Source organism: Alosa sapidissima, chromosome 12 (genome assembly GCF_018492685.1).
Source record: "Alosa sapidissima isolate fAloSap1 chromosome 12, fAloSap1.pri, whole genome shotgun sequence".
Classification (NCBI taxonomy): Eukaryota; Metazoa; Chordata; class Actinopteri; order Clupeiformes; family Clupeidae; genus Alosa; species Alosa sapidissima.
The window spans coordinates 36,911,415-36,933,914 of NC_055968.1; the positions used below are offsets into that span (position 1 = coordinate 36,911,415).

Genomic DNA, 22,500 nt, shown 5'->3' on the forward strand with positions numbered 1-22,500 from the left:
TCGCTATTTCACACACACAAACACACACGCACACACACACGACAGACTGAAAGGATGTGTCAGTGACATGATTTCCCATGCGGAATTGGCGTGTGCTGCACTCCAAATGAGATTAGTGTGTGTGTGTGTGTGTGTGTGTGTGTGTGTGTGTGTGTGTGTGTTACCCTTCTGACCTGGTCGCTTAAGGGCTTCTACATACTCGACGCATCCGACCGGTAGTGCGACAACGTGACGTCAAAATGACGTAGATCTTGCTGGCGCGCCAGGATTGAAGCCAGGTAGCGCGAGGTAGCGCACCACTCATTTTTTTTCAGACGAGCGCGACAAAGCGGAAACAGGAAGATGGACTAGTTCGAGGGCAAGCGAGAGTTGCAGTGTTTTGTTACAGTCGTGAATTTTTAATAGTTTGCTGGATAAGTTAACAAAGTTACCAGCAGGGGCGTCACTAGACCTTATTCACTGGGGCACGTGCCTTAGTAAAAGTCTCCAGTGCCCCAGTACAATTCTAGCGCTGCTCTCGATGGAAACGGCATTCATGAGCGCATCTCCGTGCCTGCTTTAATCATGACTCGAGCCTGTCACTTACCAGCCAATAAAAAAAACAAGGAAAAAGAAAGGGGCCATAATAGCCAATCAGGAAATAGCACCTCTGTAGCTGGGTAAGATTGAACGCAACAACCAATGAAAATCATTCACATGATTCTTCCGAATATTTCGTCCGCTGGAGCTCGTCATATCACTTTGAGCACAGAGTATGTCGTACCCTGTTTTAATGTTACAACAAATTCACAACTTGTTTGACAGAATGACAAGTTGATCGCTGTTAGAGAATGTTGCCCACATAATTAGCATCTGTTTTTCAATGCTTAGCGTCATTGTAGCCTAAATTTAGCAACAGTTTACCAGCTTGTGCTCTCTCCCTCACACACACACACACACCATGCGTAGGCTGCATGCACACATGCGGACAATTAATAATGATTTATACGTATACTGGAGAGAGAGTCCTGTAAAAGTAGCCTATACTGTTTGTGAAGCTGTCCTACTGTAGAACTAAACATAGCCTTCTGATAAACTGTTCAGAGATGGACATCAGACAATTCTTCCTGAACAGAGGCAGAGGGAAAGGAACAGTGAGGAGAGATGAGGACGAGGGAGGTATGATAATTGCTCATATTAAAGGTAACATTTATGCTGGTAATAGCCAGTGCTGTGATTTGATCAATGGTTTAATGGCAACCTTAAATAAGTTTGCTGCATGTAGCCTATAATAATCTGTGTAGATTTGCAAATTATCACCAAAAGTCAGTATGAAGGCTTTAGTAGGCTATTTAAGCTACAAAGAACTGCAGTATTGCCAGGATGACTACAGGACCCTCGTCTGGGAGGGAAGTATATCTCCATTTTGACTAAAAATAAGCTTCCCTTGTGTAGGAAAGCCTATTAAATTCATGCAGTGAGTATACAGTAGGCCAACTTATGCCTATGTGTTTGGATGTTGCTGCAGTGGCTGCTACAACAATTGAGGGAGAGAGTGCTGGAGGAGGAGGAGGAGGAGGAGAAGGAGGAGAAGAAGGTCGAAGAGAGGGAGAAGAGAGGGGAGAAAGAGCACAGGCTGGGCAGTCCAGTACCAGGCAGGGGGAGGAGGAGGAGAGAGACAGGCAAGAAATGGATGAGGACATGATGGGGGCTAGACGTAAAAGCCATTTATTTCATATTGGGCGCGCATTTAAATGTTTTTTTTTTTATGTATTGGGAGTTAGGGGCCTGTGCCCCAGCAAAGCTCTAGGTCTAGAATCGCCCCTGGTTACCAGCGAGAGTTGCAACACATGGAATTAAGAGGAAAGAATAGAAACAATTTATTTTCAAACAAAGGATATCTATTAAGGCCTGAACAAAATCTCTTTCCACTTCAGGAAATAACACAAACTCAGCCAGCTGCTAACTAGCTAGCCAGCTAACTAAACTGTTTAAATTATTAACATTTCCCTCGGGATGACTAAAGTATCTATCTATATATCCATCTATCTATCTATCTATCTATCTATCTACCTGTGCACACACCTTGGAAACTAGATGATAATGATGATGGTAGTTGTGAATAGTAGCAACCAAAGTCTGAAGTACCATCACAGAGGCTAGCTACTAGTGTTTCTTACTGCAGCTTCTTCTGCTGTGTAACATAGTTAGCGTTAATATTTTCACAACAGCGACACCTCTGTTCAGGAGAATATTGCAACTAGTGTCGCGACGGCGCTTCTGTGACATCACATTGTCGGGCTATAGGTCGGGTGCGTCGAGTATGTGGGACGTTTAATCAAGCTGAGAGCTTTGTGTCCGTCCCATTGTCAGGCACAACACTATCAGTTCTACAGCACACACACATTACCCCCACGCCAACAACGTCTGGGACGCCCCATAACCCAGGTAACACACACACATTACCCCCACGCCAACAATGTCTGGTATCACACACACATTACCCCCACGCCACTTATGTCTGGGACGGCCCATAACTCAGGTAACGTAATGTGTACAAACAGGCCGCACTCCGGTAGAAGCTGTCTGTGGCGGGAGGTGAAAATGGCAAACTGCTCATAGAGATGTCATGCATATAATAAGCATACTCATAGAGAGTGGGGAATAAGACATGCATACTCATAGAGAAGTGGGGAATAAGACATATAATAAGCATACTCATAGAGAGTGGGGAATAAGACATATAATAAGCATACTCATAGAGAAGTGGGGAAGTGGGAGTGTCATGCATAAGACATATAATAAGCATACTCATAGAGAGTGGGCAAGTGGGAGTGTCATGCATAAGACATGCATACTCATAGAGAGTGGGGAAGTGGGAGTGTCATGCATAAGACATGCATACTCATAGAGAAGTGGGGAAGTGGGAGTTTACCGTAAAGAGATGGGAGAGAGATTAGCCGATGAGGTGAAGGTTTGATAAATACCACGTATTACAGCGTTCGCTATCTGCAGTTTGTCCATGGTGCTGATAACGCAAATGTACGTACTGTACATGAGAGAGAGAGAGACACACACACTCAAAAGCGCGCGCACACACATACACACACAAACCAGCACACACACACACACACTTGGCAGCACAGAGAGAGAGATACACATGCACACTCACCAGCACACACACACACAGATACACACACACACACACACAGATACACACACACACGCAGATACACACACACACACAGATACACACACACACGCAGATACACACACACACACACACACACACACACGCAGATACACACCAGCACAGAGGGAAAAAGAGAGAGAGCAAGAGAAAGGGAACTAAAGAGGGAGATAAAGAGAGAGAGAGAGAGAGAGAGAAAGAGAGAGTGAGGTAGAGAGAGAGAGAGAGATAGAGAGAACAAGATAGAAGAGATTAAGATGAATAGACAGGGGAAGAAAGAGAGAGATAATGTGAGGGAGTGAGAAAAAGAGAGAGAGAGGGAGAGAGAATTTGAATTTCAAAAACCCTTTATTACATTCGTGCCACAAAGTATTTACATGATCACTTTGTCACGATGTACAGTCACATTACAAATAAAATAAATAAATAAATCAAATCAAGGGGCAAGTCATGCTTTATCCTCCAAGAAGTGTGCAAACTGCAATTCACCATCAGCAACCATACACAACACACTTCTTCAAAAGATTCAATATTCATCATGGCTTTGTAAAAATGAAAATCAATAAACATACGAGACCTAACAAGTATTGAAAAGACCATTACTATGTCGTCACTAGAAGTTTGCTCAATTTTGTTTCTACGACTAACATAGATTGCCATTTATGCTTGACCTAAGAGAAAGTTTATCAGCTGACATTTGAAACGATGTTTCCGCACATATTTAAAACCCAAAATAAAAGTCTCCATTGAAAATGTTTCATTAAAATGAACAAAGAGTGACTGTAGAACCACAAATAAAGGTCTTAACTTAACAGTCTCTCTCACAAAACAAAATGGGCACTCTTGACCCACAACAGGATTCAACAAAAACTGCAATTGCTCCATGCAGAATCCTCCATTGTAAATCCCCACATTTTTTGGCTAAGGGTGACTTGTATAGTGCTCTCCACTGGGGTCGGACATCTTCCCCCATTTGTAAAACAGTACACCAGGGTGTTTCCACCCTCTTGTCCAGAGATTTCTTGTTAAAAGACTTCACACACAGTTTATATAAACACTTCTGACCCAAAAGAGACAATTGTTCATAATACAAGTAAGAACCAGTACAACCTGTCAAATTTGGAGACAATGAAAGGTTGGGAAAAGGATCATTACAGTCTGAACTGCACAGCCCTCTGAAGTAGTCCGCCAACATCTGCAATTGTTCCCTTGTAAGGGAGGCCCGCCTTTTCTCAAGTAGCTGAGCTACTATTCGAATAGATCTCATCCCCAGTTGACTGGCAACTTGTTCAGCGTTAACAAGATCTGGTCCTGCTAACTTGAGTAAACCCTCCATAGTAATGACTCCACACCTTAGAAGGCTATGTGTGATTGCGGGAAGAGACTTTTCAAGAGACATATCTAAAACAGAACCATAGATTAGGGGCTCCTTTAAAAGCCAATACAAAGACTCTGTGCTTCCTGTGCATTGCACTGTTAGAAGGGACCAAACTTTAAACAAATTACGATAAAACACAGGGAGTTTGTTGACGTTCAATCTTTTTGGATCCATCCAAAACAAAGTTCTGTCCAGCCCCAGTACATCAAAAGTCTGTAAAATGGCACACGCCACAGATTTCCAGCTGGAATCCAGAGGCCCCATGAGAAGGCGCTGGACAAACTGCAAAAGGCAGCTGTCCTACTTTGTAGGTGCACAAGTCCATGTCCACCTTCCTCTTTAGGTAGGTATAAGATGCTCTGTGGAACCCAGTGAAGTTTATCCCAGAAGAAGTCCACTAGGATTGACTGGATCCTTGACAGCAACTGTGCTGGAGGGTCCACACAAGATAACTGATGCCAAAAGGCGGATGCCACCAAATAATTGATAATAAGGACACGCCCCTTGTATGATATCTTATTTAAAAGGAATTTCCATCTATCAAGGCGGCCCTTAACTTTCTCAACAGCCCCATCAAAGTTCTTTTGAATAAACATTTCATTCCCTAAAAAGACACCAAGATATTTAAAACCACTCCTGGCCCAATGTAAGCCAGCTGGAAGACTTGTCTCCCCATTTAACCATGTCCCGACCAGCAAAGCTAAACTTTTGGACCAGTTTACTCTTGCTGAGGAAACAACATTAAAATCATTCAAAATCTCTAACATAGTGTTTATGTCTCTTTGACCATTCACAAGTACTGCAACATCATCTGCATAAGCTGACAGTTTAAAAACACTTTCACACGCTGGAATTCTCACCCCAACCAGTTCTTTCCTCAACTTCACCAATAGGGGTTCAATTGCCAGGGTGTACAACATACCAGATAAGGCACAACCTTGTCTGACCCCCCTGTGGACTTTAAAAGGAGCACACAAGTCACCATTAACCTTTAAAATACTCTCAATGTCACAGTACAGAACTCTAATCATATCAATAAACTCAGGGCAAAAATCAAAGGCTGCCAGAGCACTCCACAAATAATTGTGCTCGACACGGTCAAAAGCTTTTTCTTGATCAATGGATACTAAGCCGAATTCCAGGTTAAACAGCTTACCTACATCAAATATGTCCCTGATCAAAGAAATGTTGTTTTGAATCAACCTACCTGGCACACAGTAGGTCTGGTCAGGATGGACAACCTGCTCCACAACTTCACTCAATCTGTTAGCTAACGCCTTAGAGAGCAATTTATATTCAGTGCAGAGAATTGACACAGGTCTCCATGATTTTATGTCATTCAAGTCCCCTTTTTTGGGGAGCAAAGTGAGTATTGCCCTCCGGCAGCTCAGTGGCAACCGCCTCCTGGCAAGACTGTCGCTGAGAACAGTCAGCACATCCTCACCCACTTCTGACCAAAAGGACTTATAAAAGTCCAACGGTAGACCATCCAACCCTGGTGCCTTTCCACACTCCATACTCTGGAGGGCTCTCTGCAGCTCCTCTAGGGTCAGAGCCCTTCCAAGGACTGCATTCGCCTCTTCGGCCACCTGGGGTAGATTCTCATAGAATGACTGGTCATCCACATGAATATCCGAGCTCTCACTTTTATATAGCTCTTCGTAAAAATTGACTGCTCTCTGACGTATTTCAGCCAGATTGGACAACAGCACGCCGTCCTCAGAAAGCAGAGAGTGAATGAACCACCTTTGGCCTCCTCATCGCCCACACGCAGGTTTCCGGTTCTGTTTCCAGCGCCGTTCCTCTTTTCCAAATTCCGGTTCCGGTTCCGGCGCCGTCAAGTGTGGCAGCCTACTCAGCAGCTCCGTGTCTTAGTTTTTGTTTCTACGTCTTTTTTTTTACTTTTTACTTCGCAACTTTTTGGATTACACACTTTGAGGAGTGTTTTCATTCTATCCTATGGATACGGACATATTACAACACTCCAGCGACAGCAAGCTTGTGTACACAAGGAACCAGCTGATCGCACTACGACGGAATGCTGGCTGTGTTGGCGACAACATTCCAGAGGAACTGTGGTGCTTTCGGGGTTGCAGAGCGGGAGTAAAAGTGAAGACGAGGCGTCGGGAGAAGAAGTGGAGACACAAGCCCTCAGTTCCATCGATTGTGATGGGAAACGTGAACTCACTGGCCAACAAGACTGACCAACTGGATGCCCTGGTAAGAAACCAGAAGTTGTACAGGGAATGTAGTTTGTTATGCTTTACGGAGACGTGGCTAACAAGCCATATCCCCACTTCTAACGTTGAGCTGCCTGGCTTCAGTGTAGCTCGTTTGGACAGAGACAATAAACTTTCTGGCAAAAAGAAGGGAGGCGGACTGGTGCTGTACATTAACAATAGATGGTGCAATCCCGGACATGTAACAGTAAAGGAGACTGTATGCTGTAAGGATGTGGAGTTACTAGCGGTTAGTCTCCGTACATACTACATGCCGAGGGAGTTCTCGCACGCAATTGCTGTCTGTGTTTACGTTCCACCTCGAGCTCTTCCGGATACAGCATGTGACGTCATCCACTCCACAATCGCAAGGCTTCAAACCCAACACACTGACGCCTTTTTTGTGATCTCTGGCGACTTCAATCACATAACAATGGATTCCACACTCACAAATTTCTACCAGTTTGCTGACTGCCCTACAAGGAAAAACAGGACATTAGACCTCATGTATGCAAACGTGAGGGATGCATACAGTGCAAACCCCCTCCCCCCACTGGGAAAGTCAGACCACAACCTCATTCATCTCCAGCCAATGTACAAGCCCAAAGTACAGAGGCTACCAGTTGCCACACGCACCTTCAGGAAGTGGACACCCGAAGTGGATGAGACTGCTTCGAGTGTACTGACTGGAGTGTGTTACAGAATGGAGAGGACTTAGAGGAGGTCACACAGTGCACAACTGACTACCTGAACTTCTGCATGGACATTATTGTTCCCACCAGAACTGTACGCTGCTTTCCCAACAACAAGCCTTGGATAACCTGCAATGTCAAGACCCTTCTCAACAGGAAAAAGATGGCGTTCAGAGAGGGGGACATGGTAGAGCTGAGGCGTGTGCAAGGGGAACTCAAATTCAAGCTGAAGGAAGCTAAGGAGGATTACAGAAAGAAGGTGGAACAGAAGCTGCAGGAAAACAACTTGAAGGAGACATGGGACCGCATGAAGGTTATCACTGGCCTGAAGAAGAACAGCAGCTCTGTGGAGGGGGACCTGGACAGGACGAACCAGCTGAACCACTTCTACAACAGGTTTGACTGCCCTGCTCCAGCTCCAATGGCGGTGGTCTGTCCACCAGCCCCCACGCTCACACCCCCTCAATACCAGCGCAACACTCACCTCCATCATCACAGGCTATCGTACCCCCACCATCACTGGATTTTGCACCCCTCCCCCACATGGCGATCACGAACAATGAGGTGACAACGACCTCAGTCAACAGCCATCAGACACACAGATCCCAGATGCACCCCTCCCCCTCCCCTCCCCTTACACCCCTCACCATTACAACACATTAAGTGACAGTCCAACTAAAGAGATTGCGCAGCAATAAAGCAGCGGGGCCTGACAGACTGTGTCCAAGGCTACTCAAGGCATGTGCTGCTGAACTGGGGGAGCCACTAAAGCACATCTTCAATTTGAGCCTACGCCTTGGACAAGTTCCAACACTGTGGAAGACATCATATCTTACCCCTGTCCCTAAGAAGCCACACCCTAGTGAGCTTAATGACTATGGAGCTATTGGTCTTAGGTATGCTCAGACCCCAGGTACGCCATGCACTAGACCCATTACAGTTTGCATACCAGGAGAAAGTGGGCGTGGACAATGCCATCACTTATCTTCTACACAGGACACATTCCCACCTAGACAAGGGGAAAAGTGTTGTGAGAATCATGTTCTTTGATTTCTCAAGTGCTTTTAACACCATCCAGCCCCTCAGATTGGGAGACAAGCTCTTGCAGATGGGTGTGGACGCTCACCTGGTAACCTGGATTACAGATTACCTGACCGAGCAACCACAGTTCGTCAGACTGAAGAACTGTCTCTCTGACACTGTGATCTGCAGCACCGGATCGCCACAGGGAACTGTGCTCTCTCCAGTCCTGTTCACCCTGTACACATCTGACTTCTGCTACAACACCGAGTCATGCCACATGCAGAAGTTTTCTGATGATACTGCAATTGTGGGGTGTATCAGGAACGGGCAGGAGGAGGAGTACAGGAGCCTGGTGGAGGACTTTGTGCAATGGTGCAAACTCAATCATCTTCAACTTAACACTTCAAAGACCAAGGAGATGGTGGTGGATTTCCGCAGGTCTACGCCCACTCTGCTACCAGTTCACATTGATGGGGTCAATGTGGAGGTGGTTAGCACCTACAAGTATCTGGGTCTCCACCTGGACAATAAACTGGACTGGTCAGCCAACACTGATGCACTCTACAAGAAAGGGCAGAGCAGGCTGTACTTCCTGAGGAGGCTGCGGTCCTTCAATGTGTGCAGTAAGCTCCTCAGGATGTTCTACCAGTCTGTTGTTGCCAGCGTCCTCTTCTATGCAGTAGTATGTTGGGGAGGAAGCACAAGGAAGAAGGATGCTGGGCGAATTGACAGGCTGGTAAGGAAAGCTGGCTCTGTAGTGGGAGCTGAACTGGAGTGCATCACTTCACTATCTGACAAAAGGACCCTGAACAAACTGATCAACATCTTGGACAATGAGTGTCACCCACTCCACAGCACTATTGTTAAGCAGAAGAGCCTGATCAGCTGGAGACTTCGCTCACTGCCTTGCACAACAGACAGACTGAGAAAGTCATTTGTCCCCAGGGCCATTGAACTGTTCAATGCCTCACTTAAGGGAAGAGGAGAGATAGACTTCTCTGCATAGTCTGTCTGCCTCTTCATCCCCTCCATGTTTGGTACTGTCTGTCCACTAGCCACTTGTACCACTGTCTTTATGCCTCACTGTTTGCGTGCTATATTAGCACATTAGCACATATGCATAACCCCCCCCTCCATGCCACAGCCGAACTGTGGCCACACTTATACAGTTTCTTTAAATAGTTAAATATATAGATATATAGACTTTAGACTTTACTTTATTTCTGCATTGTTGTACTGTTGGACTTACTCATTTGCACTATCACCATGACCACTATCACCATTGCACTACCACCATGACACTCATTCACACAGAGCACCTTAGAGCACCTTACCATACCTTACTATGCACAGAGAATCACAGGCTCAGTCCCTGCCTCAGTCATTGCAAGCGCCTCTGATTGATTAATCACCACTATGTGGATACTGTTTTTAGAATTGATTTAGATTAAGTGTTAAGTTAGTATAATTTGTATTTTAGTATATTTAGCATATTCTTTATCTTCTACTGTCCTTATTGCTTAGTTGTGTTTTTATATTATATACTTTAATTACTCTTTCTGCTGTTAAAGAATGTGTTTGTGTTGGCTGTATGCTGCTGAGACCTTGAATTTCCCCTGGGGATCAAGAAAGTATCTATCTATCTCTCTCTATCTAATTAAAAAAGAATTTAGAAGGAGCGTCCATCAACTCCACGCTTTGGAAGCGGGACCTGACCAGAGCTCCCTGTGCCTTTATGCCTAGCAAGTCAGCCAATGATTTCTGCTTCACTTTAACTTTTGTTGAGTAAGTCTGATCGCCAGTTTGTTCAGCTAAACGCTGGAGTTCAATTATTTCTTTTTCAAGTTTCACCATTGAACGAGTTATGTCCCTTGTGACACTGAAAGTATACTCCTGGCACAATTGCCTTATTTGTGACTTACCAAAGTCCCACCACTGTTGCAAAGAGCTAAATGATGGTTTTGTGTTCTTAAAATCCTGCCAAAACAAATCCTGAAAACCTCTCTAAAATGGCCATCAGATAACAAATTGTTATTATAAATGCCAATAAGCACTTTTAGATTTAACAGAACTTAGAGAAAGAGAACAAAAAACCAAACTGTGGTCTGAAAAACCAACTGGGATAATCGCACATTTCCTAAACACACTAAGTTGATGCTTAAAACCATAAAACCGGTCCAGTCTAGCCAAAGACAAAAGGTTATTGTAGGCGTGAACCCATGTGTATTGCTTCTGTGTACTGTTAAAGTGTGTGTGGCTCTACATGATTCCTATCCATTGCATTTTCAGTACAATTAAAATGACCTCCCAGGAGTAAAAAATCCTCAGATTCACAATTGCGTAGAGCATCATTTAACATATTCAAGAAAAACATTCTATCCATTGGTGTAGTGGGTGCATAAACACAAAAAAACACAAAGAAATTGTTTTCAAATTGGGCTCTGACTTTTAGGAGTCTATCCTTAACTAATTCCTCAGTCTGGTAGGAAATGGGAGTAAAGGTCCGAGAGAACAGAATAGCAACACCACCACTATTGGATGTGTTGTGACTTAAAATAGACAGGCCATCAAACTCACTTGCCCAGTCAGCAGCAATTGAGGCGTCAGAGTGAGTTTCTTGAGCAAGAAGCACATCAAATCTATTCTTCTTGAACGTTTCAAACAACAAGGCTCTTATGCTTCTTTCCCTGGCCCCTTAAATTTAAAGAAGCAATTCTGATTTCACTCATGAAAAAAATAAAAAATATAAGAGTAGTGTACACGCCATCATCATAATACATGTGAAAAATAGACTAACATCAGACATCGCTATTTAACAAAACGTTAATCTTGGTCATTATCTTTTTGAGACGGAAGCACTCTGGATTTGGCGTTCACTGCATCATCTGTGGGAGAACTTTGTTCTGTATGTTAATGTTTCTGTATGTTCCGTTAACCTCTTCCCACAAAAGGGAAGCATGATCTGCCTCTACTGACTCGGCTGAGGCAGACAAGGGCCCACTGGATACAGCGGGTGCTGCAACCGCTGCAGTAGACACACCCACTTCGGCAGACTGCTCATCTACCGCAATTCCGTTAGGCGTACTGTTGTTTTCGTGATTTGTTTGCACATCACTCGAATTGCCCTTTGCCTTAGGACACGCACGAACAAGGTGCCCAGTTTGCCCACAACCAAAGCACTTCATGACACTTGTCGAAGCATAGATAACATAACTGAAGTTATCCACCTTCACGTTTAGAGTTAGGTCAAAATCATCTTTGTTATCTTTTAGAATCATAAATACGGATCGCCTGAACGACACTACGTGTTTCAGAAGTGGGGATTTGCTTCCAATTGGAATCTTTTTAATTGCGGAAACCAATTTACCATACCGTGATAAAATTTCAGCCAAAACCTCATCTTTAATAAATGGGGGAACATTTGACAAAGTCACTTTCTTTGATGGAGTGGAGAGAGGAAGGACGACAGTAAAAACGCCGTCAACCACTAAACCCCTTTCAACCAGCTCATTAGCCAACTCAACCGTGCCCAAAAACAGCACAATCGCATTGTTCATGCGGGCCGCTGACAGAATATTGTCATGCCCTACAACTTCTCCTGCTGCTAAACTACAAACCTCTACACTGGCATTCGATGCTATTTTAACAGCATGACGCCGCGTACGTTTTTCAAAACTCTCCATACCTGGGGCGGCTGCAACCAAACACTGGAAGCAGACGTCCAGGTAAAACAAGTAACAACAAAACCCCACGCCAGTGTTACTTATACTAACCCAAACAGAACCAACCCTTAACACTATAAAGAAGAAAAAATAAATAAATAATAATAATAATAAGGAGATAGAAAAGATAGCAAAAAGATAGAAAAACACTGTTCCTGGCACAGCGGCCAACAGTCACACTCACTCAAACGCTCGGCTCCGCCCACTCACTCCGACATGCGCACAAAGAGAGAGAGAGGGGGGGGGGGGGGGGAGAGGGGGGGAACATGGCTGCCAAAAAGCCTCTCTGCGGTTGCCACTGGGGAGAAGACAATAGATTATAGGAGTGGAGTTAACGTTTTGTTAACGAGTGGAGATAGGAGTGGAGAGGAGAGAGAAGGAGAGGAGAGGAGAGAGGAGGGGAGAGGAGGAGAGAGAGGGGAGAGAGGAGAGAGAGGGGAGAGGAGAGGAGGAGAGAGAAGGAGAGGAGAGAGGAGGGGAGAGGAGGAGAGTAGAAGAGAGGAGAGGAGGAGGGGAGGAGGAGAGAGAAGGAGAGGAGAGGAGGGGAGATAAGAGAGGAGAGAGGAGGGGAGAGGAGGGGAGGAGGAGAGGAGAGGAGAGAGGAGGTGAGAGGAGAGGAGAGGAGGAGAGTAGAAGAGAGGAGAGGAGGAGAGAGAAGAGAGGAGGGGAGGAGGAGAGAGAAGGAGAGGAGAGAGGAGGAGAGGAGGAGAGGAGAGGAGGAGAGAGGAGAGGAGGAGGGGAGGAGGAGAAACAGAGGGAGAGGAGAGGAGAGGAGGCACTCTGGACAGAATGAGTAAATGTCCAGTAAGAGTGATGATTGTGTGTGTGTGTGTGTGTGTGTGTGTCATGATACCCCCCCCCCCCCCCCCCCCCCCACACACACACACACACACACCCACACACTCTGTGAGAGGTCTGGCATGTTATGGAGGTCTCGGAGCTTGTTCATTGGACACCTCAATTAGAATGAGTCTGACTGGGATTCCGTTTGGCTTCCTCGAACACAGACACCAGAGCAAACTCAGCTAACATGATCAACACAGCCAGAAAGCCCCCGCCCAGAGACAGAGACGCGTGTGGACTGCCAAACCCAAATTAAGTCACTGGTGTGTGTGTGTGTGTGTGTGTGTGTGTGTGTGTATGTGTCTCATTGTGTGATTGTGTGCCTCAAATGGCACAATAAAAAAAAAGTATCTCAAGTCAAAAGACAAGACGCTCTTAACAAAAGCATCTTGGAGAACATGCACATGGCAGTGCTAATTAATTTGTACTTAATAGCAGCCCAGATCAGAGAGCCTTGGAACAGCACATGAGGATACTGATTTGGTGAAAAGGATGAACCTATTCAGTTCAGTGAAAAACAATTCTACAATTTAGGGCCTTCTCCATGCTTTTGTCTGAATTGCATTTAAAGATGTTCATTATTTTTTACCAAAGTCACAAACGTCTATTCATTAAACCTGAATACACAGACACACACACACATACACACCACAATTCTAAGTAGAAAACTAAGATGGTGAAGTAGTTTGCGGTGTTCTTGAGATGTTCATTGGGGCTGATTTATGTAGAGGATGTTCGCTGTGTGTGTGTGTGTGTGTGTGTGTGTGTGTGTGTGTGTGTGTGTGTGTCTGTCTGTGTGTGTCTGTCTGTGTGTGTGTGTCTGTATGTGTGTAGTAGAGTGTGTGTGTGTGTGTGTGTGTGTGTGTGTGTGTGTAAGTTGTAAGTAAAAGCAGAGTGCCATGCTGCACAACAATAGTCAATGTGGAGCTAAATCAATATGGCCGACCGCTGCCATTGTTCAGTGCCTGAGACCCATACGTCACTGTCGCCGCTAAAAAGCCCTGCTAATCTCAGGCCAACCACACACACACAACACACACACACACACACACACTCCTCCATCCAATCTAATCAGCTGGATATGGACGGGGGGATAGGAATCGGAGATATTCTGTTTGATCGCATCTGTGTGAAAGTGCCGCACAGCACAAAATAAAAGTCCCTCCATGTTTTTATTTTTTCCAAATGTTCGATAACGCCATTATCTTAACTAAAGGTCATTCCCCTGGTGCTCCCACAGCCCAAACGTCTCAAGGGGACCGTCCTGCACAAGTGAAAGTTGATTTAAATTATTCATCTGGAAGCCCATGGAAAAAATTGGGGTCAAAAAGTCTTGGATGATTTTGTTCTGCTGTGGCCTGTTTGTCTGGCTGGTCATCTCTCTCCTCCCAGGCTCCACACACACACACACACACACTGGTCATCTCTCTCCTCTCAGCCTCCGCTCTTAAAGGGACACTCCGCGAGTCTACGAGAGGTTGTTGATAGTTCCTCTCACCACTCGATCATATTACACACCTCCCTTCTGATCATATTACACACACACACACACACACCTCCCTTCTGATCACGCACACACACACACACACCTCCCTTCTGATCACACACACACACACACACACACCTCCCTTCTGATCACACACACACACACCTCCCTTCTGATCATATTACACACACACACACCTCCCTTCTGATCACACACACACACACCTCCCTTCTGATCACACACACACACACACACACACCTCCCTTCTGATCATATTACACACACACACACACACACCTCCCTTCTGATCACGCACACACACACACACACCTCCCTTCTGATCACACACACACACACACACACCTCCCTTCTGATCACACACACACACACCTCCCTTCTGATCATATTACACACACACACACACACCTCCCTTCTGATCACACACACACACACCTCCCTTCTGATCACACACACACACACACACACCTCCCTTCTGATCATATTACACACACACACACACACACCTCCCTTCTGATCATATTACACACACACACACACACACCTCCCTTCTGATCACGCACACACACACACACCTCCCTTCTGATCACACACACACACACACACACCTCCCTTCTGATCACACACACACACACCTCCCTTCTGATCATATTACACACACACACACACACCTCCCTTCTGATCACACACACACACACACCTCCCTTCTGATCACACACACACACACACACACCTCCCTTCTGATCATATTACACACACACACACACACACACACACCTCCCTTCTGATCACTCACACACACACACACCTTTCTTCTGATCACACACACACACACATCCCTTCTGATCATATAACACACACACACACACACACCTCCCTTCTGATCATATTACACACACACACACACACCTCCCTTCTGATCTCCTGAAACACATTGATAGGTTGGAGATGTAGATTACCCATTCTTAGGTGTGTGTGTGTGTGTGTGTGTGTGTGTGTGTGACAGACGGCATCCCAGCGCGTGTTAGGAAGTCCGCTAGGTACAGCCTAGAAATCTAGCGGCAGCAAATAGTATCCATCTATCTATCTATCTATCTATCAATCTATCTATCTATCTATCAAAAATGTCATTTGCAGCCAGGGTCATCAGGGTCGTCGGTCGGTGACGACTTAACATAATGGTGTGCAGTAGTGTAGTGGTTAAGGAGCTGGGCTAGCGTGCAGTAGCCTGTGGTAGTGTAGTGGTTAAGGAGCTGGGCTAGCATGCAGTAGTAGCGTAGTGGAGCTGGGCTAGCGTGCAGTAGTAGTGTAGTGGTTAAGGAGCTGGGCTAGTGTGCAGTAGTAGTGTAGTGTAGTGGTTAAGGAGCTGGGCTAACCTGCAGTAGTAGTGTAGTGGTTTAGGAGCTGGGCTAGCGTGCAGTAGTAGTGTAGTGTAGTGGTTAAGGAGCTGGGCTAGTGTGCAGTAGTAGTGTAGTGGTTAAGGAGCTGGGTTAGCGTGCAGTAGTAGTGTAGTGGTTAAGGAGCTGGGCTAGTGTGCAGTAGTAGTGTAGTGGTTTAGGAGCTGGGCTAGCGTGCAGTAGTAGTGTAGTGTAGTGGTTAAGGAGCTGGGCTAGTGTGCAGTAGTAGTGTAGTGGTTAAGGAGCTGGGCTAGCGTGCAGTAGTAGTGTAGTGGTTAAGGAGCTGGGCTAGCGTGTAGTAGTAGTGTAGTGGTTAAGGAGCTGGGCTAGCGTGTAGTAGCCTGAAAGTTGTCAGTTCAGTTCCCGGCTTCCAGCGTTGTGCCCTTGAGCACTGAACCCCAAGTTGCCCCAAGTTACCCTGTTGTGCCCTTGAGCACTGAACCCCAAGTTGCCCCAAGTTACCCTGTTGTGCCCTTGAGCACTGAACCCCAAGTTGCCCTGTTGTGCCCTTGAGCACGGCACTGAACCCCAAGTTGCTCCGGGGACAATGGAATGTGATGTGATAATGACGGCAGAGTTGCGACGGTTCCGCGTGAGTTTCCTGCTACTTGAAAATAAAGAAGATGGATGCTGCTGCTGGGGAACAGCGGTCTTTTGAATCGGCTTTGGCCGCGACTCTTAAAGACTTTCCTAAAAAAAAGTATTTTCCCGCCCCTCAGACTGAGCCCTGCCAATGGTGTGTTCCCAGACAGGGGCAGCCGTGGCCTACTGGTTAGTGCTTCGGACTTGTAACCGGAGGGTTGCCGGTTCGAACCCCGACCAGTAGGCACGGCTGAAGTGTCCTTGAGCAAGGCACCTAACCCTCACTGCTCCCCGAGCACCACTGTAGCAGGCAGCTCACTGCGTCGGGATTAGTGTGTGCTTCACCTCACTGTGTGTTCACTGTGTGCTGAGTGTGTTTCACTAATTCACGGATTGGAATAAATGCCGAGACCAAATTTCCCTCACGGGATCAAAAGAGTACTTATACTTATACTTATACTTATACTTATATACTTGCACTTATATACTTATACTTATATACTTATACTTATATACTTGCACTTATATACTTATACTTATACTTAATGTGAGACTAACAGACCCAACATCTTGATGTGAGTCTGGCTCGTCAGGCTAAGCTAGGTGTGCATTTGCCCTCAAACTCACCCGCATCTTGACAAAAGCACCACTCAGCTTTCTGAACACAGACACAGTGATTGAATCTGAGCACTTTTCAGTTGAATAGATTTTGGGGAACATGGGAAACACCAGCAGTACATCTGATCAATACTGACTTACTGAAAACGCACAAGCTCCAGATACCAGCTTTACACACGCAAACACACACACACTAACTCTCAAACACACACACTAACTCTCAAACACACACATAATAGCGAACGCACACCCTCTCACTCACACACACACAAACACACACACCTGTATCAGGCTGGGGTATTAAATGCCCTGTCAGTGCTAGCCATCAGTGGAGGAACTTTGGGTTGTGCAGTGTAATTCCACATATCACACCCCTCCACCTGGGAGGCCTTTACTACTTATCTCCCTCCAGGCACACACACACACACACACACACACACACACACACACACACACACACACACACACACACACACACAGGTATTCCATTCTCTCTCCCTTCAGAGGACGGCTGGATGGCCTGCTCGCTCGCTCGCCTGGGCCCTCCATTCTGAGCTCATTACAGCAGGATGGGCACCGTGGACATGGGAGTTTGCACAAGCACATCGTTAAAAATGTGTATTCACAAGAGGAGCAGAGAGAGAGAGGGAGAGGGAAAGAGAGAGAGTGAGTGAGAGAGAGGGAGAGGGAAAGAGAGAGAGAGGGAGAGGGAGAGAGAGTGAGTGAGAGAGAGGGGGAAAGAGAGAGAGAGAGGGAGAGGGAAAGAGAGAGAGAGGGAAAGAGAGAGATAGGGGGAGAGAAAGATAGAGGTGGAGAGTGAGAGAGAAAGAGAGAAGTGATAGATAGATGTAGATAGTAAGAAGAGTAGAGTAGTAAGATAGATAAGATAAAGATAGTAAGATAGAAAGAGAGTAAGTGTGTGTGTGTCTGAGAGAGAGAGAAAGAGAGTAAGTGTGTGAGAGAGTGTGTGTGTGTGTGTGTGAGAGAGAGAGAAAGAGAGTAAGTGTGTGAGAGAGTGTGTGTGTGTGTGTGTGTGAGAGAGAGAGAAAGAGAGTAAGTGTGTGAGAGAGTGTGTGTGTGTGTGTGAGAGAGAGAGAAAAAGAGAGTAAGCGTGTGAGAGAGTGTGTGTGTGTGTGTGAGAAAGAGAAAGAGAGTAAGTGTGTGAGAGAGAGTGTGTGTGTGGGCCCTATTTTTGTCACCTGGCGCCTGGTGGAAAGTGGATTATTATCCCAGCGCAGCAATTATTCTTATCTTGCACGTCTCTTTTATTGAGCAACGCGCGCCAAGGGGTGTGGCCATTATTGACCTGAGGAGGGGTCTGGCGCGTTGTCTAAAGATCGCTATCGTACAGTACACCACCTAAAGCCGCGCGTTGTCTAAAGATCGCTATCGTACAGTACACCACCTAAAGCGCATTACGCCACTGACCAAGATCGCTATCGTACAGTACACTACTACTATCGTACAGTACACTACCTAAAACACATTACGCCACTGACCAAGAGAAACCTAGTCAGAAGTCCATGGTGAGTTGTTGATGTTATTTTAAGAGCGCATTATCAACAGTGATATGGGTGGGTGCACAACGCACCATCCTTCTATCATCCATGAACGCACACCAGCGCATATCCATGCAAAACTTTACAAATTACACGATTACAATGGGAAACATAATTAGAATAAAGATATTACGAACTACATCTCACGATGAGTAGTTTATTCACCATCATTTGCACATTGGTAAGGATGGATGAAAGTGATTAGGCAAGAGGCAAATATGAAGCACAGCTGAAGACGCACTGTCACGAGATGTAAGCAACTCCTCTGCAGGATAAACGTTTTTTATTCATTCGAACATTATTGGGGTAAGTGTTGCTTTTTCCAGGCTATGTTTTCGATGGTAACACATTGTCAGTCAATAGTGAAAGTAATTAACTGTGTATTTACTGTTTTGTCGTTGACTGACACCACGGTGAAGTTAGTTTCACTTTGCCAGTGAGTTCAAATAATAGATGAGTGCAAATGTGTGTAGGCTATACTATAGTAAAGCATGGTTTAGTGGAATACCTGTTCCATACCGTCTCGCGTGCAAGCAAATTCCTTCAAATGTGCCGCTGACTATCAAAATACTGATGCGCTGTTTGAAGTTGAGCTGCTGGCTATTAAAGGGAATGACAGATGTCATTCTCATTGGTTTAAATGATGTTACGCCCAAAACACACCCATGACTGATTAAGAAACATAAGGCCCACCTTCTTGCGCTAAATGCCGGACATTTGATAACGTTTCATGACTACACTACACCTAATGTGGACTGGACAACCCACGAAATTTGTTTAAACTTTTCACCAGTGACCATGCATCATAATAGGGCCCTGTGTGTGTGTGTGTGTGTGTGTGTGTGTAAGAGAGATAGAGAGACAAGTGGAGATAGAGGTGGAGAGTATTTGTGTGAGAGTGTGTGTGTGTGTGTGTGTGAGAGAGAGAGAGAGATGTGGAAATAGAGCAGGGGTATTCAATTAAACTTCAGCGAGGTCCAGTTACGGAAAATTTCCTCAAGCAAAGGTCCGGAGCATCATAATATATCATTTTAATTTGAATCATAATATATATATATATATGTGGATGGATGGATGGATGGATGGATGGAGCCTAGTTGCAGGCCTAGGCCTAATATTTAATGTGAATAAATTATTGTGAATAAAATTAGTCGCCTAAAGGCCACATTCGAAATGAGGAGAAATAAGGAAGATAAGAGTAGGCTCTAATTGGGGAGAAAAACTGAGTAGCCTTGGCTACTTTAAGATCTTAACGTGAACTTAAAATAAGGTTTGAGCTGAGACAAGGCTGGATCAATCAGCAAGTTTAATTCTATTTTTTTATTTTTTTTTTAATGTTGACCCGAAATCCTGGAAACCTTTAAGGAACATCACGTTGTTGGGCAGTGAATGGAAGCAGATTGTGGTGGATCAATCATATTGCCCTCTTAATTAAATCGTAAATATTCTGTGGTCTCAGTTCACTGTTAAATGGGTAGGCCTAGCTTCAAATTGGTGCTTTTAGCAATCGCCTCAGAATATGTGTAAGAGTCGGTCCAGGGCAATTCCGTGCAAAATCACACCCATAACGCCAACAGAATACCATCGTAGGGCTATTTAGTTGACGTTATGGACGTGACAGTTCTGCGTGGTAATTGCCCTGATCATTATATAAAGCTCTGTTATCGCTGTCTAGCTTTCTCCTCTTTGAGCAATCCATTTGAAAATAACTTACTTATCGCTAACTTACATATCCATCCGATTGTTTCTCGTCCCGTCTCCTCTCCTCGCTCGTTTTCCCTGTCAGGCTGTGAGTCTCTTCACCATAGTAACTTTACTCACTGACTGGACTTTATCAGAATGCACAGATTTCACTGGAGTAGCAGCAAGTGAGATGATGGTTCCTGAAGCTGTTATCCTACGAAACATTTAGCGCAGCTTTGAAATCTTCTGTGAAAATCTAAATTATTATGGTCTGGGTCCGGATAGGATCACGTCAGGGTCCGGACTCGGACGGCGGTCCGCCATTTGGTGACCCCTGAAATAGAGGAACAGAGGAGGAGAGGGAGAGAGAGAGAAAGGGAGAGGTATAGGAAGACAGAGGAGGAGAGGGAGAGAGAGAGAAAGGGAGAGGTATAGGAAGACAGAGAAAGGAGAGGGAGAGAAGGAAAGAGAGAGACAGACAGACTGACGGGATGAAAGGATGCAGGTGTATGCGCGCGCGCGTGTGTGTGTGTGTGTGTGTGCATGTGTGTGTGTGTGTGTGTTTGTGTGTGTGTGCGTGCGTGCGTGCGTGTGTGTGTGCGTGCGTGTGTGTGTGTGTGTGTGCGTGCGTGCATGTGTGTGTGTGTGTGTGTGTGTGTGTGTGTGCGTGCGTGCGTGTGTGTGTGTGTGTGTGTGCATGTGTGTGTGTGCGGAAGTGATCCCACCTCAGCTCAAATATTTTGGTGAGAGGTGCAGGGCAGTGTCCAGTCTCCGCGAGGCTTAATCTTAATCCATCACACTTGTCAATAACTGTGGGCTCTGAAGCCATTAGCCCCCCTCACAGCTCTAACGAACAAGAGCCCCACACACTGTCTCTCTCTGTCCCCTCACACACACACACACTGTCTCTCTCTGTCCCCTCACACACACACACACACACACTGTCTCTCTCTGTCCCCTCACACACACACACACACACACACACACACTCTCTCTCTTTCTGTCCTCCCTCACGGCTCGCAGAACAGCGCAGGCCCCTGTGGCAGGACCAGGTGTGGTTTATCAGTCCAGCTCTGTGATGTCACCAGATAGCCCCTTGTAGGAGTTGTGTGTGTGTGTGTGTGTGTGTGGGGGGGGGGGGGGGACAGAGAGAGAGAGAGAGTGTGTGTGGGACCAGGTGTGGTTTATCAGTCCAGCTCTCTGTGATGTCACCAGATAGCACCTTGTAGGAGTTTCATCTGCAGACAACACAGAAGCCCTCATCTCTCATCCACCAGGACAATCTCTTTCATGCCCAAAAATCAAAAGGGAAGACTTAGATGGATACGTTCTCTCTCCCTCGCTCTTTAAATCAAAAGGGAAAACTTATTTGATGGACTAGAATACGGAACAAAGACCTTTTGATTAAGCAGAAACGCTTGATTATACCTCCTCTTTCATGGAAGCAAGAAACTTATTTTTCAGACAAAAGTAACTTTGTTCTCTTAATAAATGCACTTGCGCACTTTGGCATTTCGGCATAAATGAATGCTTTTTGTTTCACAAAATGCACTTTGCCTTGAGCAAGTGACATATGGTGTACTGCTATGCATGTCAAGGTGTGAGTAATCCTTCTACATATGTATACCCTGAGCTATTCTATACCCTGAACTAGTCTATACCCTGAGCTAGTCTATACCCTGAGCTAGTCTATACCCTGAGCTATTCTATACCCTGAGCTATTCTATACCCTGAGCTATTCTATACCCTGAGCTATTCTATACCCTGAACTATTCTATACCCTGAGCTATTCTATACCCTGAGCTATTCTATACCCTGAACTATTCTATACCCTGAGCTGTGCATGTCAAGGTGTGAGTAATCATTCTATACCCTGAGCTATTCTATACCCTGAGCTATTCTATACCCTGAGCTATTCTATACCCTGAGCTGTGCATGTCAAGGTGTGAGTAATCATTCTATACCCTGAGCTGCTGAGGTTTGGGTGTGGTCATGGTCTCCCATTATGGTTAATGTGTATTGATGTCATTGTAACACATATATACACATATAAACATAAAGATGATGCACTGGCCACACACACACATACTCACACTCACACACACTTACAC

At 45.5% G+C, this 22,500-nt stretch overlaps 1 protein-coding gene across 1 annotated transcript in view; it reads right to left on the bottom strand.

The window, feature by feature from the left end:
• Nucleotides 1-22,500, bottom strand: part of grin3bb (glutamate receptor, ionotropic, N-methyl-D-aspartate 3Bb) — a 172,647-nt gene that overhangs the window by 136,779 nt on the left and 13,368 nt on the right.